Source organism: Anolis carolinensis, chromosome 2, assembly GCF_035594765.1.
Source record: "Anolis carolinensis isolate JA03-04 chromosome 2, rAnoCar3.1.pri, whole genome shotgun sequence".
Lineage (NCBI taxonomy): Eukaryota > Metazoa > Chordata > Lepidosauria > Squamata > Dactyloidae > Anolis > Anolis carolinensis.
In genome coordinates this window covers 270,480,724-270,496,142 of record NC_085842.1, presented here as the reverse complement: position 1 = coordinate 270,496,142, position 15,419 = coordinate 270,480,724, and the positions used below count along the sequence as shown (strand labels likewise).

Sequence of the window (15,419 nt, the reverse complement as noted above, 5' to 3'; positions counted from 1 at the left end):
GTGTCTACCTTGCAGTCCTGATTACTGTATTGGACTCCTTTATGTTGATTGGTACTGTAACTGTCTTCATTTTAGATTGAACTGTTTTTACTGCTGTTTTATGATATTGTTTTTATTGTTTTATTGTTAGTTCGTTCATGTTGTTCATATGTTGTTTTGACAACTGACTGTTTTTTACATGCTGCAAACCGCCCTGAGTCCTCTCGAGGAGATGGAGCAATATATAAATAAAGGTTTGTTTATTTATTATTATTATTAGATGTGTAAATATTCAAAGACATAGCAGTGTTAGTCTGGATCAGGATGCAAAAGATCTTGTGGAACCCTTGACAAAAAGGTAAAGGTTTCCCCTGACATTAAGTCTAGTTATGTCTGACTCTGGTGCTCATCTCCATTTCTAAGCCGAAGAACTGGCGTTCTCCAATGACACCTCCATGGTCATGTGGCCGGCATGGCTGCATGGAGTGCTGTTACCTTCCCACCGGAGCGGTACCTATTGATCTACTCACATTTGCATGTTTTCAAACTGCTAGGTTGGCAAAAGCTGGAGCTAACAGTGGGAGCTCAGCCTGCTCCCCATATTCAAACTGCCAACCTTTCAGTCAGTAAGTTCAGCTGCTCAACAGTTTAACCCACTGTGCCACCAGAGGGCCTAACTACGTGTACATCACCATTATTTCCAGTCTCCTTATAGCCCCCATCTGCTAAGAACCACAGAATCATCATACATAACTTTAACCTTTTTTTGCTGAATGCTTTCAATGTTCTTCTCCTGCATGCTTTTTAGATCACTTTTGCCTGATGAAATAGCCTCTAGGGCTCATAACTACACAATGTATTTCAAAGCTCTTTTTTGGCCAAAGAAAGATATCACTACCATCTGTATTTTAAATTTTGTTGTATGGTTAAGATGACCATCCTACATTTTCTTCTAATACTGTGAAAAATGATACGCATAGAGATCAGGGTAACAGATATGAACTACATTACCCATTAAGCACTTACACAGCAACATTCACTTCCCTTTTGTAAATCCATGCACTTAGGTGCCAGCTGTTTAATACTGCAATATCTTTTTTCACTAAACCGTATACATTTTTATGTTTCCTCTTCTGCCTTCCATCTTTTTGGAGGGATGGAGGAAAGAAAATATACTTTCCAAGAGAGTGTACCAGACAGACAAGCATTCTTCAGCATAAACAGTCATAAACCTCCTTTTGATCCTTTGGGAATTCTTGTTCCAGCCTCAAGAATAGCACACTAGTCCAGGCTGCAAGGTTTCAGGAGCACAATTGTGGCAAGGCATGTGGATAATAAAGTGAGAGGGCAATCAGGGGCACATTCGTGCTGTGCAGCATGTCAGAGCCTTGATTCCAAAGAGATCAGGCTTTCGTCCTCAAATTCTCCCAGCTCCAATGGCTTTAATCCCTGCAACTGCAAACCCCACCTGACTATTGATTTTTTTTCATCTCTGTGGGCATTTAACTTAGTGAGAGGGATGGAGAGGGATGGTAAGGAGAATGGGAAAAGAGGAGTTTCTGTCAAAGGCATCATTTAGACTTATCAACTGAACTTTCGTACTGATGACCTGAGTCACATAAACTGAAGGATATCACATCCAAGCAGAAACTAAAGTCAGCCAGGGATTTCTTACAGTCTGTCTCCAGACCACAGAAATTTAACAATCCAGGCTACACCAGCCTCTTTGCCAGGCTGATTTATAGAGATGTACTCTTGTGAATTTCAATTCCCAATTCTTTCATGTTATTCCCATCTAGCAGTAATACGTGGGTTCAGACTCATAACATTTATCCCATTTTATCTATGGCAGAATTAAAAAACCTCATAATTAACATCCATACATCTTTATATGTTCTATCGAGTGATTTATGGATTCCACGCTCCCTCTTTTTCCCATCATCTTTCTCTTGTTTTCGATTTACTTTTTATCAAGGCTGACTGCATTACACTGTTCAGGCTCAGGGTTTATCCCCTTCTCCAACCCATCATCCCTTTCATTTATTCCTTTTCAGGAATAGTCTGACTTCACAATTGGGGATTTAGGCAGAAAAGAGGGGAGAATAAAAGCTACAGTAGAGTCTCACTTATCCAACATTCTGGATTATCCAACGCAATTTTGTAGTCAAGTTTTTCAATGCATTGTGATATTTTGGTGCTAAATTTGTAAATACAGTAATTACTACATAGCATTAATATGTAATGAACTACTTTTTCTGTCAAATTTGTTGTATAACATGATGTTTTGGTGCTTAATTTGTAAAATCATAACCTATTTTGATGTTTAATAGGCTTTTCCTTAATCTCTCCTTATTATCCAACATATTCGCTTATCCAACGTTCTGCCGGCCTGTTTATGTTGGATAAGTGAGACTCTACTGTGCCAATTTTGTCTGTGGGTGTGTTACTAATAATATTTACTCACCAAAATATGGTATCATATCAATTCAAAACATATTGCTTTGTTATTTCTGCCACTGAAGCATTAATCTGGAAATACTAAAGTGACAATAATTGTGACTGTTCTTAAGAGATATGCATAAACATGCTTATTAGATATTTTAAAACAAAGGGAAACTCCGTCGCTGGCGTTTACATTCTGTAATAAACTTTGCCGCAGCACAATATAAAATAATACCCTGCTCAGATAAAATATAAAACTATTTGATCATACATGAAAACTTCAGTTCTGAGAATTAATTAGGAGACATAAACACAACAAAAATTAAGAAAATGACTACAGCATCGTGCTAAACAATGCAGACATGAGTTGTTTAACATGCGTTGACCATGTGTCTAACTTTAGAGCTACAGTCCATCAGGCTTGATAGAATGCGACTATGATTGGTATTTGTTAACCCTGCCCCGAGGCATGTGCTGACAATCTATTCATGGTTATGGAGAACAATGGCCCATCTGCATAAAGGTCTTGCTTCTAACACTTAAAAAGCCAAAAAGAAAATCACTTCCACAACATTCATATAGACCTTCTGTGTGATTGATGCACATCCGTTGAAATTGACATTGCCTCTCCATAAGAAATTTATGCCAATACTAATCCCAGTAGCTCTTAGATATTTGTTCTTTCACTCTCCTATAAAATATTATTGATGAATGAAAATAGGAAAAATGTCTATTAAAATACTTTCCAAGAAACATTAGGGCTTTTTATCAGCTTATTTATGGGTACAAAATGCATAGTTTATCTCAGAAATAATATCCCTTCTGCCTCCCTTCCCAATTGCATAGGGCTGACATCAGAGCTATCTAAAGTATGGTAATTACAACAAGTGGAAGAATTTCATGGACATGCATGTATCTAATCAGCAAGGTAACTTTTCAGTTAATCTAAAAACATATTTTCTGCTGAAGAGAACAGTTTTAAGAATTATGTCACAACAATTATTCTCTCATTCCACCTTTGCTAATAGAATAGTGAGACAATATATAACTGAAGTTACAACTATGGGGCATTACAATGTCCTTCCACTATTTTTAATCCTCTAATGATTCTCTAACATGCAGGACAAAATGTGATGAGCAGTTCTCAAATCCCAAGATAATTTCTATTGTCAGCACTGCCAATACCAAGCACAGAATCCAGGACAAATTTCGTAATAGTTAACATCATTTCATGCCCCTGCTGTTTAATTGACTTTGGCATTAAAGTATAAGCTTGTTTTAATTTTTTTAATGGCTTCAAAATTTTACTATATATACAGCAGCAGACGTGCAGTGATCATTCCACACACCCAATTTTAAAAAATAGAATATCTGTAGGAATTCGTAATAAACATCTGGTTCTAATTCAGTAGAATAACTAGTCCCATGGCTATCTTTAACATGCAGGATCTAGCAAAGAGAACAACGACTAGTCCTATGGCCACCCTTCACATGGGTGGTTCAGCAGTCATTTATAACATGTACAATTTGCTTAACTTACAAATATTTGGAATAATCTAATCTACATGTCTAATAGAAGAAATGGGGGTGGGGGACAAAGGGCTGTTAGTTCCATGACACAGTAAAAGTTGAAGATCGTGACAGACATGGTATATCTGCTGGCAAAAGAATCTTGAGAGGAGGTCCTTTACTGAAGCCATTCATGAAACAAGATATTAGGTCCTGTTCCATTTCAAAATTGAATCTAACCTATGAATCAATATGTCTTCCATGTGAAGTTCAATAAAAAAATAAGTAAAACTCCTTCAGTGACTAAATTAACTGCACTTTTGTATAAAAATATCCCTCGTACGTCTGTAGGCAAGTAACACAAAAGACAAAAGAGATTACTATATGACAGCATTCTGCTATTAATTTGGTTCATGTTTCATGTTCAAGTGGCACATATTTTATACTGTACTGTAATATGTAGATTGCACTAACAATATACCGATAGACAGTGAACAACTGGTGTAAATAAATGTAAACCAGCAGATAATGTAAGTCATGTCTTTTCTATTGTCCATGCTATGCCCATTTAAAGTATACTCCAGGTTTTACGTAAAATGTGCTGTCTGGGGAGGTGTAAGTTTGACAAGGAAAGCTTTACTTTCAAGATTTTCACAAATTTGTAATGCCCATTTCTCAGCAATTTCAGATATATGGTACAATAGTTCCTAAATCCTTTCTTTGATATATGCCTACGGCTAATTAAGAAGAGAAGAGCATGAATTTTGAACCACTGCTGCATACACGGAAATTCAACCATAAACTCCATGTCCTTGCTGGCACCTGATCCATGAATAGCTATTTCAAATAATACTTTTCAGTCTCTGAATTTTGAAATGAATGGCGGTGACATCCAGAAGATGACAAACACAGGATGCTAAGAGAAACAAATATTCAAGATCCTCCTAAATATGAACAATGCAGAGACCCCAATTTTCCAGAAGGTTACGGTAGTTAAAATACAACTAAATGCTTAATAAAATATGCCAAAAAAGGAAAATTCTTCTAAAGAGCCATCATTATGTTAACTCCTTTGTATAATATTTGTGAAGTGCAGCAAATCTTAACCATGGCAGTCATTACTATTTCATTTTGTAGAGTGGCAAAGCTTGTGGGCCCAGAGAATTTGTTATTTTGCTACCGAACACCTGCTATGGGAATTTTACAGAACTATCTAAACTTGTTTTACACCTGCTCCCTTCAACTAAAACCCAGTGGTAACAAAAGATGTGTACAGTATTATTTGAATGATAAATCTGCTTCAATTTGAAAGCTACAGGGAGGCAATTAGGGCTTCCATGTTCCCAAAAGCAAAAGACATAAGACTTTGACGTTCACAAAACCTTTAGGCAATATATGCAAAAGGTGGAATTCTGTTTATATCCTTAACTTTTATTTTCTTTTATGAAGGAAATGTAACTTAATTTCACACAATACTTTGAATATTTTCTGTCTGTTTGTCTATTTACACCTACTTTGCTTTTATTTAATTGCTCAGACATGATCTTGCCTCAGTTTGGCAAAGCAAGATCACAATGCTTCGTCCCTCATCTCTGCAGCTACTATTGCCAATCCTATTTTACATACACACACACACACATGATACATTTTATATATTTTACTTTATATATATTTAAATGCACTCCTTAAAGAGATATTGTCTTATCATAATAAGTACCAAAAGAAAATCACACCTGTCACACTGGCAGATCAAACATCTAATTTCACAAATTTCACATCACAAGTCAGATACCTAAACTCATCTGTTATTGTCAGGTCTGGACGACTCTTTTCTTTTGAAAGGTGGCAAGATCTTGCATCCTCAGCTTAATATAAATAAATATGCACAAAATCAAGCACTTCAATGGGTAAAAAGAGTCCTAATGACAGCAGGTGGTGTTGAATACAGACTATCGAAATACTTGTTGGAATGATTCAAGAGTGCTCAAGGCCATCTGATGCTAAGGGCCATACGAGAAATCAACAGAGACCTAACCTAGCTAATTGTCTCCCCTGATTGTGACGGCTCTGATTAGAAGAATAATCAGCTCTCAGCAGCCTGTAGGCAAAAATGCCATCCAAGGGTTTTTTCCTTCTTTATGATGATGCAGAGCAGAATGAATTCCAGATCTCATCATTACAGCACTTTTTCAAACATTAAAGGAATTTCTATATGAACAAAGCAAATAATTACCTTCATAATTAGCTAAAACATTCTGCTTCTCAGTTGTTGTTAGGTCCCCCCCCCCAAAAAAAGAACTAGGTAAGATGGCAAATAGATGACAGCACACAATCCAGTCACAACACTGCTTACATAAACATGCTTGTATCAGTTCCCAAAGTCATATTAAAATATGGAGCTTATGTCTATTCCTGGATTAGACACAGGTATGCAAAACTGCTCCAGGTTCTAAAATATGAACAATCAAATCAGTGCTGGAAACAAGATAGGGAGCATGCTTTCATATGGCTTTAGGTTTATTCGGGGCTGTAGCTGGGGGAGGGGGTTAAGGGTTCAACCCCCCTCCCAAACCTGGTTTACTCATGAATTTTAAGTGGTTAACCAATTTATGAGCAAACCAGGTTTTATTTAACCTGACAATTTTTTTTTGGGGGGGGGGGGGTTGAACTTTTAACTCCCCCCCCCCCCCCTGCTACAGCTCTGGGCCTGCTGCTTCCCAGAGTTAACTTCATTTACCTGCCAACCAGGGAGAGAAACTGGTTTGAAAAACTGCAGTTAATTATGGTTAGAATTCATATGGTTAGCTGTAATGCTACACACAGTTAGCTGTGAAAAGTAAAAATAGGCAAAAAAATTCATAGGAGAGAGGTTAGCAGGGCAAAAGACACCATGCAACATGAACTCCAAGGAGTTGTCATCATTTAGACAATATAGGTTTTTGTCATGACTGAACAAAATACAGGGTGTTTCAAAATATGGGCCCAATTAAAAATTGTATTTTATGATGGCAACATGCTACAATTACATAAAAAGCGGGATGGCCATTTTTTTGAATGACTGAGCCTAGGGGCTGTTTGTGCACTGGGTGAGACATCTAGTAGTAATCTTTTAAAACTCTATATCCAGCCTTTCAAGTGGTAAAAGTTTCATTTGTGGACAGTTCGTGGTTACAGAAATAGAGCGATTTCAAATTGGGCCCACCTTTGTGAAAGACCCTGCACATAAAAGTTATGAACAAGATAGATGAAGTGCCATTACTGCCAACATTTCAGACAGATCTGATATCTAAGTCAACGTAATACGCAACAAATTTGCCTTGATATCTAACCGCTCACAGATAATATTTAGTTAGGTGGCTTGAATTTTATTTTACTTGTGCTAATCTCATTCACAGCTTTTTTATTCCTCACCTTTAGTAAAAGAAAAAGTTTAAAAGTTTTCAATCTTTCCCACTTGCTATTTTCTGTCGTAGTTTATCTCTTCAGCTTTCTGACTATAATGATTTCTTCTTTCCATTACTTGTTTTCTACAGGAGAGAATCTCAAGTATTCCTCTGCATGCAAAGTAGCATGTGGCAACAATTATGGTTTCTAGGCTAACAATTTCAAGAAGCACATCTTGTTACCTCACCCTGCAGCATATTTGTCCAAAATCTACAGCTGATCACACATAAAAGAGTTGGGGAGGGGATGAAGGAACTAGACTCGAAGTATTCTGCTAATAGGTCTACAGATCAAGGACATTCAGCAGTATCAATGAAGCTTAAGTCTGTCCAAACATATTGTGAGAAACTAAGAAGTAAACTGCATGCCAAAGAGAAATTATCCAAGCACCCATTATATGCCAGGAGCTCTGTCTGTTTTCTTCTCAGCTGAAGCAATTTAAAAAAAATAAAAAAGACGCCATGTTTTCCCTACTTCAATGATGGTATGGAGGCAAAAATCTCCTTCTCCTGTTCTTCCCTCCATACAATTATTATAGAGAGATTTAAGAAAATCGGGGATATCTTCTTTCAGTTAGAACTCAGAACAATTTGGTAATGTAAATCTTTTTCACTTCACTCAGTGCAAATTGCTCCCCCTCTCCCACAAGATCCCCAATGAACTGTAAAAGCCATCACTTTGGTCCAGTTAGCATCTGCATCCATTCAGAACCAGCATAATAGAGACCACAATGATTTATTGAAGCAGTCTCTCCAGTCTTGAAAAAGTTCAAAATCAAAAGTCACTCATTCAAGAAAAAAATGCCTCTGATTGCTCTCATGCACTTTATATTTGACTGTCTAATACTTCACAATTATTAACATAATGTGTGAAATTGCATTTCTTTAAATATGTATAGTCAAATGTCAGACTGAAGTGCACTAAATGTACAAATGATCTATACCAAAAAAATGTGTTCTTTTAAAAAAAACTGAGGTTCTTCTTCTGAGGCTTTCAGTTGGTAATTGGGTTAAGGAGAAATGAGTCATTAAAGAGTTTCCATGTAAGAAACATTTTCTGAACATAATCAACTTATTTTTAAAAAAGGTGAGGATGTTTCAAAAATCAACCTTTAGGCTGTTATGATGTTTTACATTTGCTGATGTTCTATAAGGAATACACAATGTTTAAAGGCTGTGGCACAGGCTGGATAGCAAGCCAGCTGCAACAAATCACTCTGACCAAGAGGTCATGAGTTCGAGGCCAGCCCATGCCTGCATCTTGTCTGTGTCTCTGTTCTATGTTATGGCATTGAATGTTTGCCTTTATGTGTGTAATGTGATCCGCCCTGAATCCCCTTCGGGGTGAGAAGGGCGGAATATAAATGCTGTAAATAAATAAAATAAATAAAGTTAAGTCAGATTCATGAAATCATTAAAACAAACTGTTTAGTTACTAAAAGAAGGTTATTGGGATTGTGAGAAGATTTGTTTTGCAACCAGCTGACCATCACAGAAATACTTGCTTCAGTCAGCAAAACATATTCCAAATTCTTCAACACAAACCAGTTCTTCAAGGAAAGATGCTCCTTTGAGAAGCTGACATGAGAAAAGCGAAGTCATGTTATCTGTAAGGGCGATCTATGACTCCTGTTTCTTCTAACCACTTGGAATGAGTATTACCTATGTAAATGGGTATAGCTTTTAAAAACAAACTTGGATGATATCACAAAGGGGAAGAGAGATCATGGATACGGACAACTATAATTAAGGCAGGGCAGACCTTTTCACACACTTAAAGGATCCCACCCCTGCCTACAATATGATAGTAGAACGATGATGGATATGTGTTAGGGTAAAGTGAACCCTGCTTGTATTTTAAACTTTCTTTATGAATTAAAGCTGCCACCAACCTAATAGGTTTTAGGAATTTTCCAAGGTATTTGAGGTAAACTGCTCCCATGCCTGCCAACACTGCTTCCACCCCTGACTCCCAAACAAATAAGAGGTTTTTCTGTAGTAACTGGATGTTACTAATGTTGGAACTATCACAAAGGCTTGACGATTGAATGATGCGCCGTAGAGACCTTTTGACCGTTAAATAGAATAAAATTTATTTATTTTAAAACAGACAACTAACTACTCCTGAGAGGTACAAAAGGCATGATTTGTTACAAAAGTTCTTCAGCTTGAATTGGTTGCTTGTTCAGTTCTCTTCACTTTGTTACAGACGGATCTAACCAAACCGATCTAACTTGGTAACAAAACCCTCGCTCTATTTCAGAGAATAGTGACGAGTTTGACTAACCTATCTAGGTAGCCCCTGGGTTATTAACTAACTCTACCCTAGAGTTCTTCCTGTTAATTAGCCCAGCCTGGAGAGTCAATGTCTTGTGCTAACTCTCACAAGAAATCAAACTGCTGTCTGACCTTTTTCCTGTCAGCTCATAGCACTCAACTCTCTCCCTGAAAACCTAGTTTCAAACTCTACACCTTCACACACCAGCTCTCAGCTCTCCACACTCTCTCACACACTCTTTCGCACTCCCCCTCTGAAGCTCTCTTTCTTCCCCTCTCTAAGACTTGGCTCCTTCCAACTCCTCTGGCCAATCCTAGGAGTCTCCAAACTCATTCCCTTTTCCAACCATCCTCACTCAAGATGGCTGCCTCCCTGGCATTCTCTCCCAAAATGGAGGCCTGCCATACTGTTATCCAGGCTCCCTTTCCGGCCTACCAGGTAAGATTCACTACAGATGACGATGTACAATTGAACGTACTCTGTTTTTTAACATGATTACATTACATTTTACACACGTAGAACATATAAATGGAACAGAACAGATCTGTAACTAAAGACACGTGACACTGGCACAATCTTATACTGAACTCACATTTTGGTTTTTTTCTGGATGAGGTCTTTCTAAGGCCCCTTCTACACTACCATATAAAAACATAGATTATCTGCTTTGAACTGGATTATATGGCAGTGTAGACTCATATAATCCAGTTCAAAACAGATAATATGGATTATCTGCTTTGATAATCTGGAATATATGGCTGTGCAGAAGGGGCCTAAGAAATAACTTTTCAGTCAGTGTCTTTTAAGATAATTACACCCAACAAGCAATTACATTCAGGCTTTACCCTCCTTTGGCAATCAGATGATACAAAGACCTTTTTCCAGACCCTCATTTAATTCTATGTTTGTTACATTGTATGTGAACTGATTAGTAAACTGCTAGAGCATCTCATTTAAATTCAGTTACTGCTACCACACACAAGCAAGTAAAAGGCAAAAATGTTTGTGCTAAAAAATACAAGATGGTAGACTTCATCCTATTTTGTTCTGCATCTTCCATTATTGTGTGCTCACATTTATCCTCATAAGGGAGGGTAAACTCCTCATGACCGCAAAATGCATACAGCATGAATTGATTCAGTAGCATCACAGAGTTGTATGAATAATGAAATTCCTTAGCTGTCTGTCTCAAAGAAAACCTATCAGTCTAATTGATTTATTGAAAACCTGAGTGAGTAAAATCTAATTCACCAGAAAGTAAATATTCAGGGTACACATTATCTTTATAAGTACCTCTTGGAAGATTTTAAAAATATATATTAAAATAAAATGTAGACATGTTTTCATTTTCTACATAGTGCTTCTAGAAGTAACACAGTGGCTATTCTTCTATGCTTCTACCATGCCGTAATGGTATCCTCATTTCAATGAGTGAGAAGTCTAGGGACATGATTTTGTTTCCAATGTGGGTGACTCCATGAATTTCATAGGATTTTCTTAGCGAAAAAATATTCAGAATTGGTTTTGCCATTTCCTTCCAATGCTATCAGCAGCTGGTATTCACTGCAAGTCTCCCATCCAAGTACTAACAAGAGTTCACGCCACTTAGCTTCCAAGTTCAGGTAGGATCTACTGTCTTTAGGATAGTTAGGCTTGTGCCTAACTGTTTTGCTGCCAGTTTAAGAATTTGCTTGATTCTAGCAGGCCCTGTAAACGAACAGGTTGCAGAGAGAATATAGGTTTATATGATGATACTGTAATGAAAACTGATATTCTCTCTATTTCTTCACAGAGCCTATTAAAAACAATACATTGCAGCAATACATTGATCTTGCTTGAAATTTCTCTGAAACCAAAGTATGGATCCATGTAACCTAATAACAGGAAATGGGATCTCCATCCCCAAATCATCTTGGAGGACTCCAAATTTAAGCTGTCTCTCTAGCCTTAAAAGTATAATGATGTGCTTTATTCCCCCAATAATGTTGGGTTTCATTTGAAACATTATCTAATGCACAATAATAAGAAGTCCTACTTAACAACTGAAACCAAACATTTGAATATCTGTTTCCAGAAAAAGCAAAGTTCCAATAATAAGTCTGTTCTAGTTTTTGAGTGCTACCAATGATATTTTAAAGAGCAGGAATTGTTTAAAACCCACCACAAAATAAAGAGGCCAGACAATAAACATACGGTATTAAGGGGCCATTATTTGATCTATTTATTTAATTTCTGCAACCTGCAAGAAAAAGGGGGGGGGGGGCTAAATCCACCTGATAGGTATAGTCAAGGACCAGGTTTCACTTCACAGACTACCTACACAGACGATCCTGCGCAAGCACCTCAACTCCAAGGGGCAATCCAAACTATTTTTGATTGCTTAAAGGGAAGGACATCCTGGGGGCGCTCCCTCTCAAACCACAGGGTTTTGCAAGAGTAAGAAACCCCCATTCAAGCCTCAAGAATGGCCTCTTTCCCAGCCAGAAAACAACAACATAACAACAACAACAACAACAACAACAACAACAACAACAACAACAACACTTTAGTTATATCCCGCCCTATCTCCCCATGGGGACTCAGGATGGCCCACAGACATAAAAAGACAAATACTCAATGTATTGTACCGTAATAAGTAAGTTATACAATTTAAATAACATATAATTTAAATTGTATTAAACAAATAGTTATAAAAGTAATAATAACTATCCAAGTCAAAGACGCTAGAGCTGGCATGGGCAAACTTCGGTCCTCCAGGTGTTTTGGATTTCAACTCCCACAATTCCTAATAGCTGGTAGGCTGTTAGGAATTGTGGGAGTTGAAGTCCAAAACACCTGGAGGGCCGAAGTTTGCTCGTGCCTGCCCTAGAGAGAACATTCCAGAAGGCCACCCTTTTCCACAAAGGGGGTGCCATGGTGCCTACTGAATCTAATTTAAACTTTTAACATACCAGTGACAACATATTTAATTGACTCCACCTAAAGCCATTTTCCACCATCAACAGAAAGAGTGTGGGATAGGTGAAAAACCTCCCAGATAAACTTTGGGGGGGGGGGGAGTCCTACCTGTCCGTTACGCAACTAGTTCTAACTAACACTATTCTGAGGGTGGAAGGGTGGGTCAAACAAGTTAAAAAGAAGGACGTTGTGAGGAGTGGAATCTATGTACAGATTCCTCCACCCCTTGTGACATGCAGAGGGGGGAGGCTTAAATCAGACAATCCCTTCAAAGCCTTATCTGGCTTTCTTCATGTGGGTCTTCAAAAGCTTCCCTTTGCCACAAACTTCGCCTTTGTGGTTCATGTTGGGCTAATGTGAATAAAGTATAGATGCTTTAAACAGTGTGCTAATCGAATTATAATTAAATTTAATGATGGGAATAATATTCTTATAAATGGTAGATCATTTAAATCTATAAGCAAGAAGAATTTAGCAAAAATACTTTCAGACAATTTATATTTGGAAAAAGGATGGGAAAACTATGCTTTGCCACACGCTCAAAATAAGTGACATTCAGAATACTCCTCAGGAACCAAACTGCTTGATTATTCAGTCCTATTCTGAGTTCAAAAAATGTTTAACATTTGCATGCAAACACCTTGATATGCAGGAGACTAGAAGGAGGGAGGGAAGTGGAAAGGAAAATACAGAACAAGGTGACAAAGACAGATGATAGAAATGGTCTTATATCACAAGTTTTTTCTTCTTCTTCCATTTTGGAACACATGTAGCAAATAAAATAGTAAATGAAACATCTGCTCTGGTCCACTTGGTGTTATTATTTTAAAGTCAATACAAATCCTTCTCCCTTGCCAGCCACCACGCACACTGTTGAATACCACTGTGATAAGATTTTAAAAATATATCTTTAGAGGCCAAAAACAAAGTCAGCACCTGTGAAGCTGGAGTTTGGATTTCTTGTGTGATGTTATGACATTTTCATTTTGAATATTAAAGTTCTGGTCTGCTTTTAGTGATTGAGTCATGCATGGCATGTTAGCTTTATATGTAGATAGATAGATAGATAGATAGAGTGTGTGTATATATATAAATATATGTATGTATATGTGTATATATATGTGTGTGTGTGTGTGTAAATATAATTAAATTCGTACTTAATACCAGAACTTTTAAAGAGATTTCTTGCCCAGTAACGCTAGTTGCCTAGCATTTTTTTAAATTTGTTTTGATGGGTTTTTTGATTCTATGTACTAGATTTTCCTTCAAGAAGTGACAAACTTTTCTTTTTTTCTTTCTAAAAAGAAAATTAAGAAGCATAAAACAGCTCATACAATAATGAATGATTATGGGTTTGTTGTATATTATGCAAAAGTGGCCCACAAAGGTACTCCTCAAATGAGCTGCCACACGTTACAAAAATGTTCCAATTAATATATTTGTCTGTCATCCTTTTCAAGATGAATCGTACGTATAAAGCAAGAAAGCACGTGTTTAAATTTAATAACAGTTGGATCCAGCAGAGACTTTCCATTTGTGAAAGGAACTTTGATTCTGTAGACATTCCTGTTAATGAAAGAAGGAACCCTCACAGATACAGAGAGTTAATGAAACCTCCTAGGGATTATATTTGGGGAAGGGAGCAAGGACTACAGAAATAATTGAGGAAAATAACCTCCCCCTTTGCTGTTGGTGGAAGCTGAAGCCTTCATCCTTGAGCAGAAATCTACATATGGGTCTCTAAATGTAGTTTACATTGTCCAACATTGTTATGTCTCCAATGTTAAAATGAAAACATTCTTAAATTTCATATAAATAATTAAAAAAACAAAAATTTCAGAAAACTGGGACCTTTTGGTTTGTTCTACCACTTTTTAAAAGTACTTGAAAGTGTCCCACCCCCTCCGCCATCCCCAAGATGAAAAATGACACTTTAGTATTAAATAACCATGACTTTAAATGACCCATGGATATTTGAATGACTTAAATATAAAGAATGCTGTTATATTGCACTATATATCTAAGAATAAAACGCCTTGTTGGCAAATCTCTTCCTGAAGTATAGCTGCAATATTCTTTCTTCAGGTCCACTTTCAGTCAGTGGAGAAGTGGCACTAACTGTGAGTAGGAAAAATGAGTCTGTATGTGAAGAAAAGTTATTAAAAGCAACAGCTTAAATGTAAAGGATATTCACAAATTTTCAATATTGAAAAGCTTCTAAGCTATAATAAAAGTGCTGGTGCAGGATAATTATAAAAATATATTACATATTTTCCCTCCCAATACAGGCATGAAAACATTTTTTCAATTATGTTGCTAAAGACTGGATGATGCCAATAGTTTGAATTAATACTCCACAGTTTTCTTTAAAAAAGGAAGTTAAGAAACAATTGTCTACACTAGCCGAGTACACACATAGCCCTGCTTCAAACTTAGTTCAAAGGTTTCTAAATTTGATTTGCTACTGGTCAAAACCACAGCCTGACTTTTTATCTTTTGAAATAGCCAGTTTGGACTCAATGTGGAAATACTACTGGAGGAGAAAACTTTGGAAAGTCAATAATTACGTTTAAATATAAGAATGTGCTTGATTTTGTAATGTATGCTATTATTCCATATAAGGGACTTTTTTTCTGTGTATGTCCCTTGGAAATTGTGTTAGTGTTAACAACAGAATGTTGTATAGAAGACAGATGGGACAACTTTAGTTTGTAATCTACATTAGTAAAATTTTTAGAAGTCTGGTTTTGTCTCATAGTTTACAATCAAAAGGAAGTCAAAGCTGATCATCTGCCTGCTGTACTCAGACA

General features: G+C 36.9%; 1 protein-coding gene and 1 long non-coding RNA gene across 3 annotated transcripts in view; one reads left to right on the top strand and one right to left on the bottom strand.

The window, feature by feature from the left end:
• Window positions 1–15,419, bottom strand: part of efna5 (ephrin A5) — a 225,781-nt gene that overhangs the window by 50,513 nt on the left and 159,849 nt on the right. The window lies entirely within an intron of this gene.
• The window catches only part of LOC134296683 (uncharacterized), a 31,378-nt gene continuing 25,575 nt past the window's right edge, over window positions 9,617–15,419 (top strand). The window contains exon 1 of the long non-coding RNA XR_010003503.1: window positions 9,617–10,089. This is a non-coding gene — a long non-coding RNA (uncharacterized LOC134296683). The remainder of the gene's footprint in view (window positions 10,090–15,419) is intronic.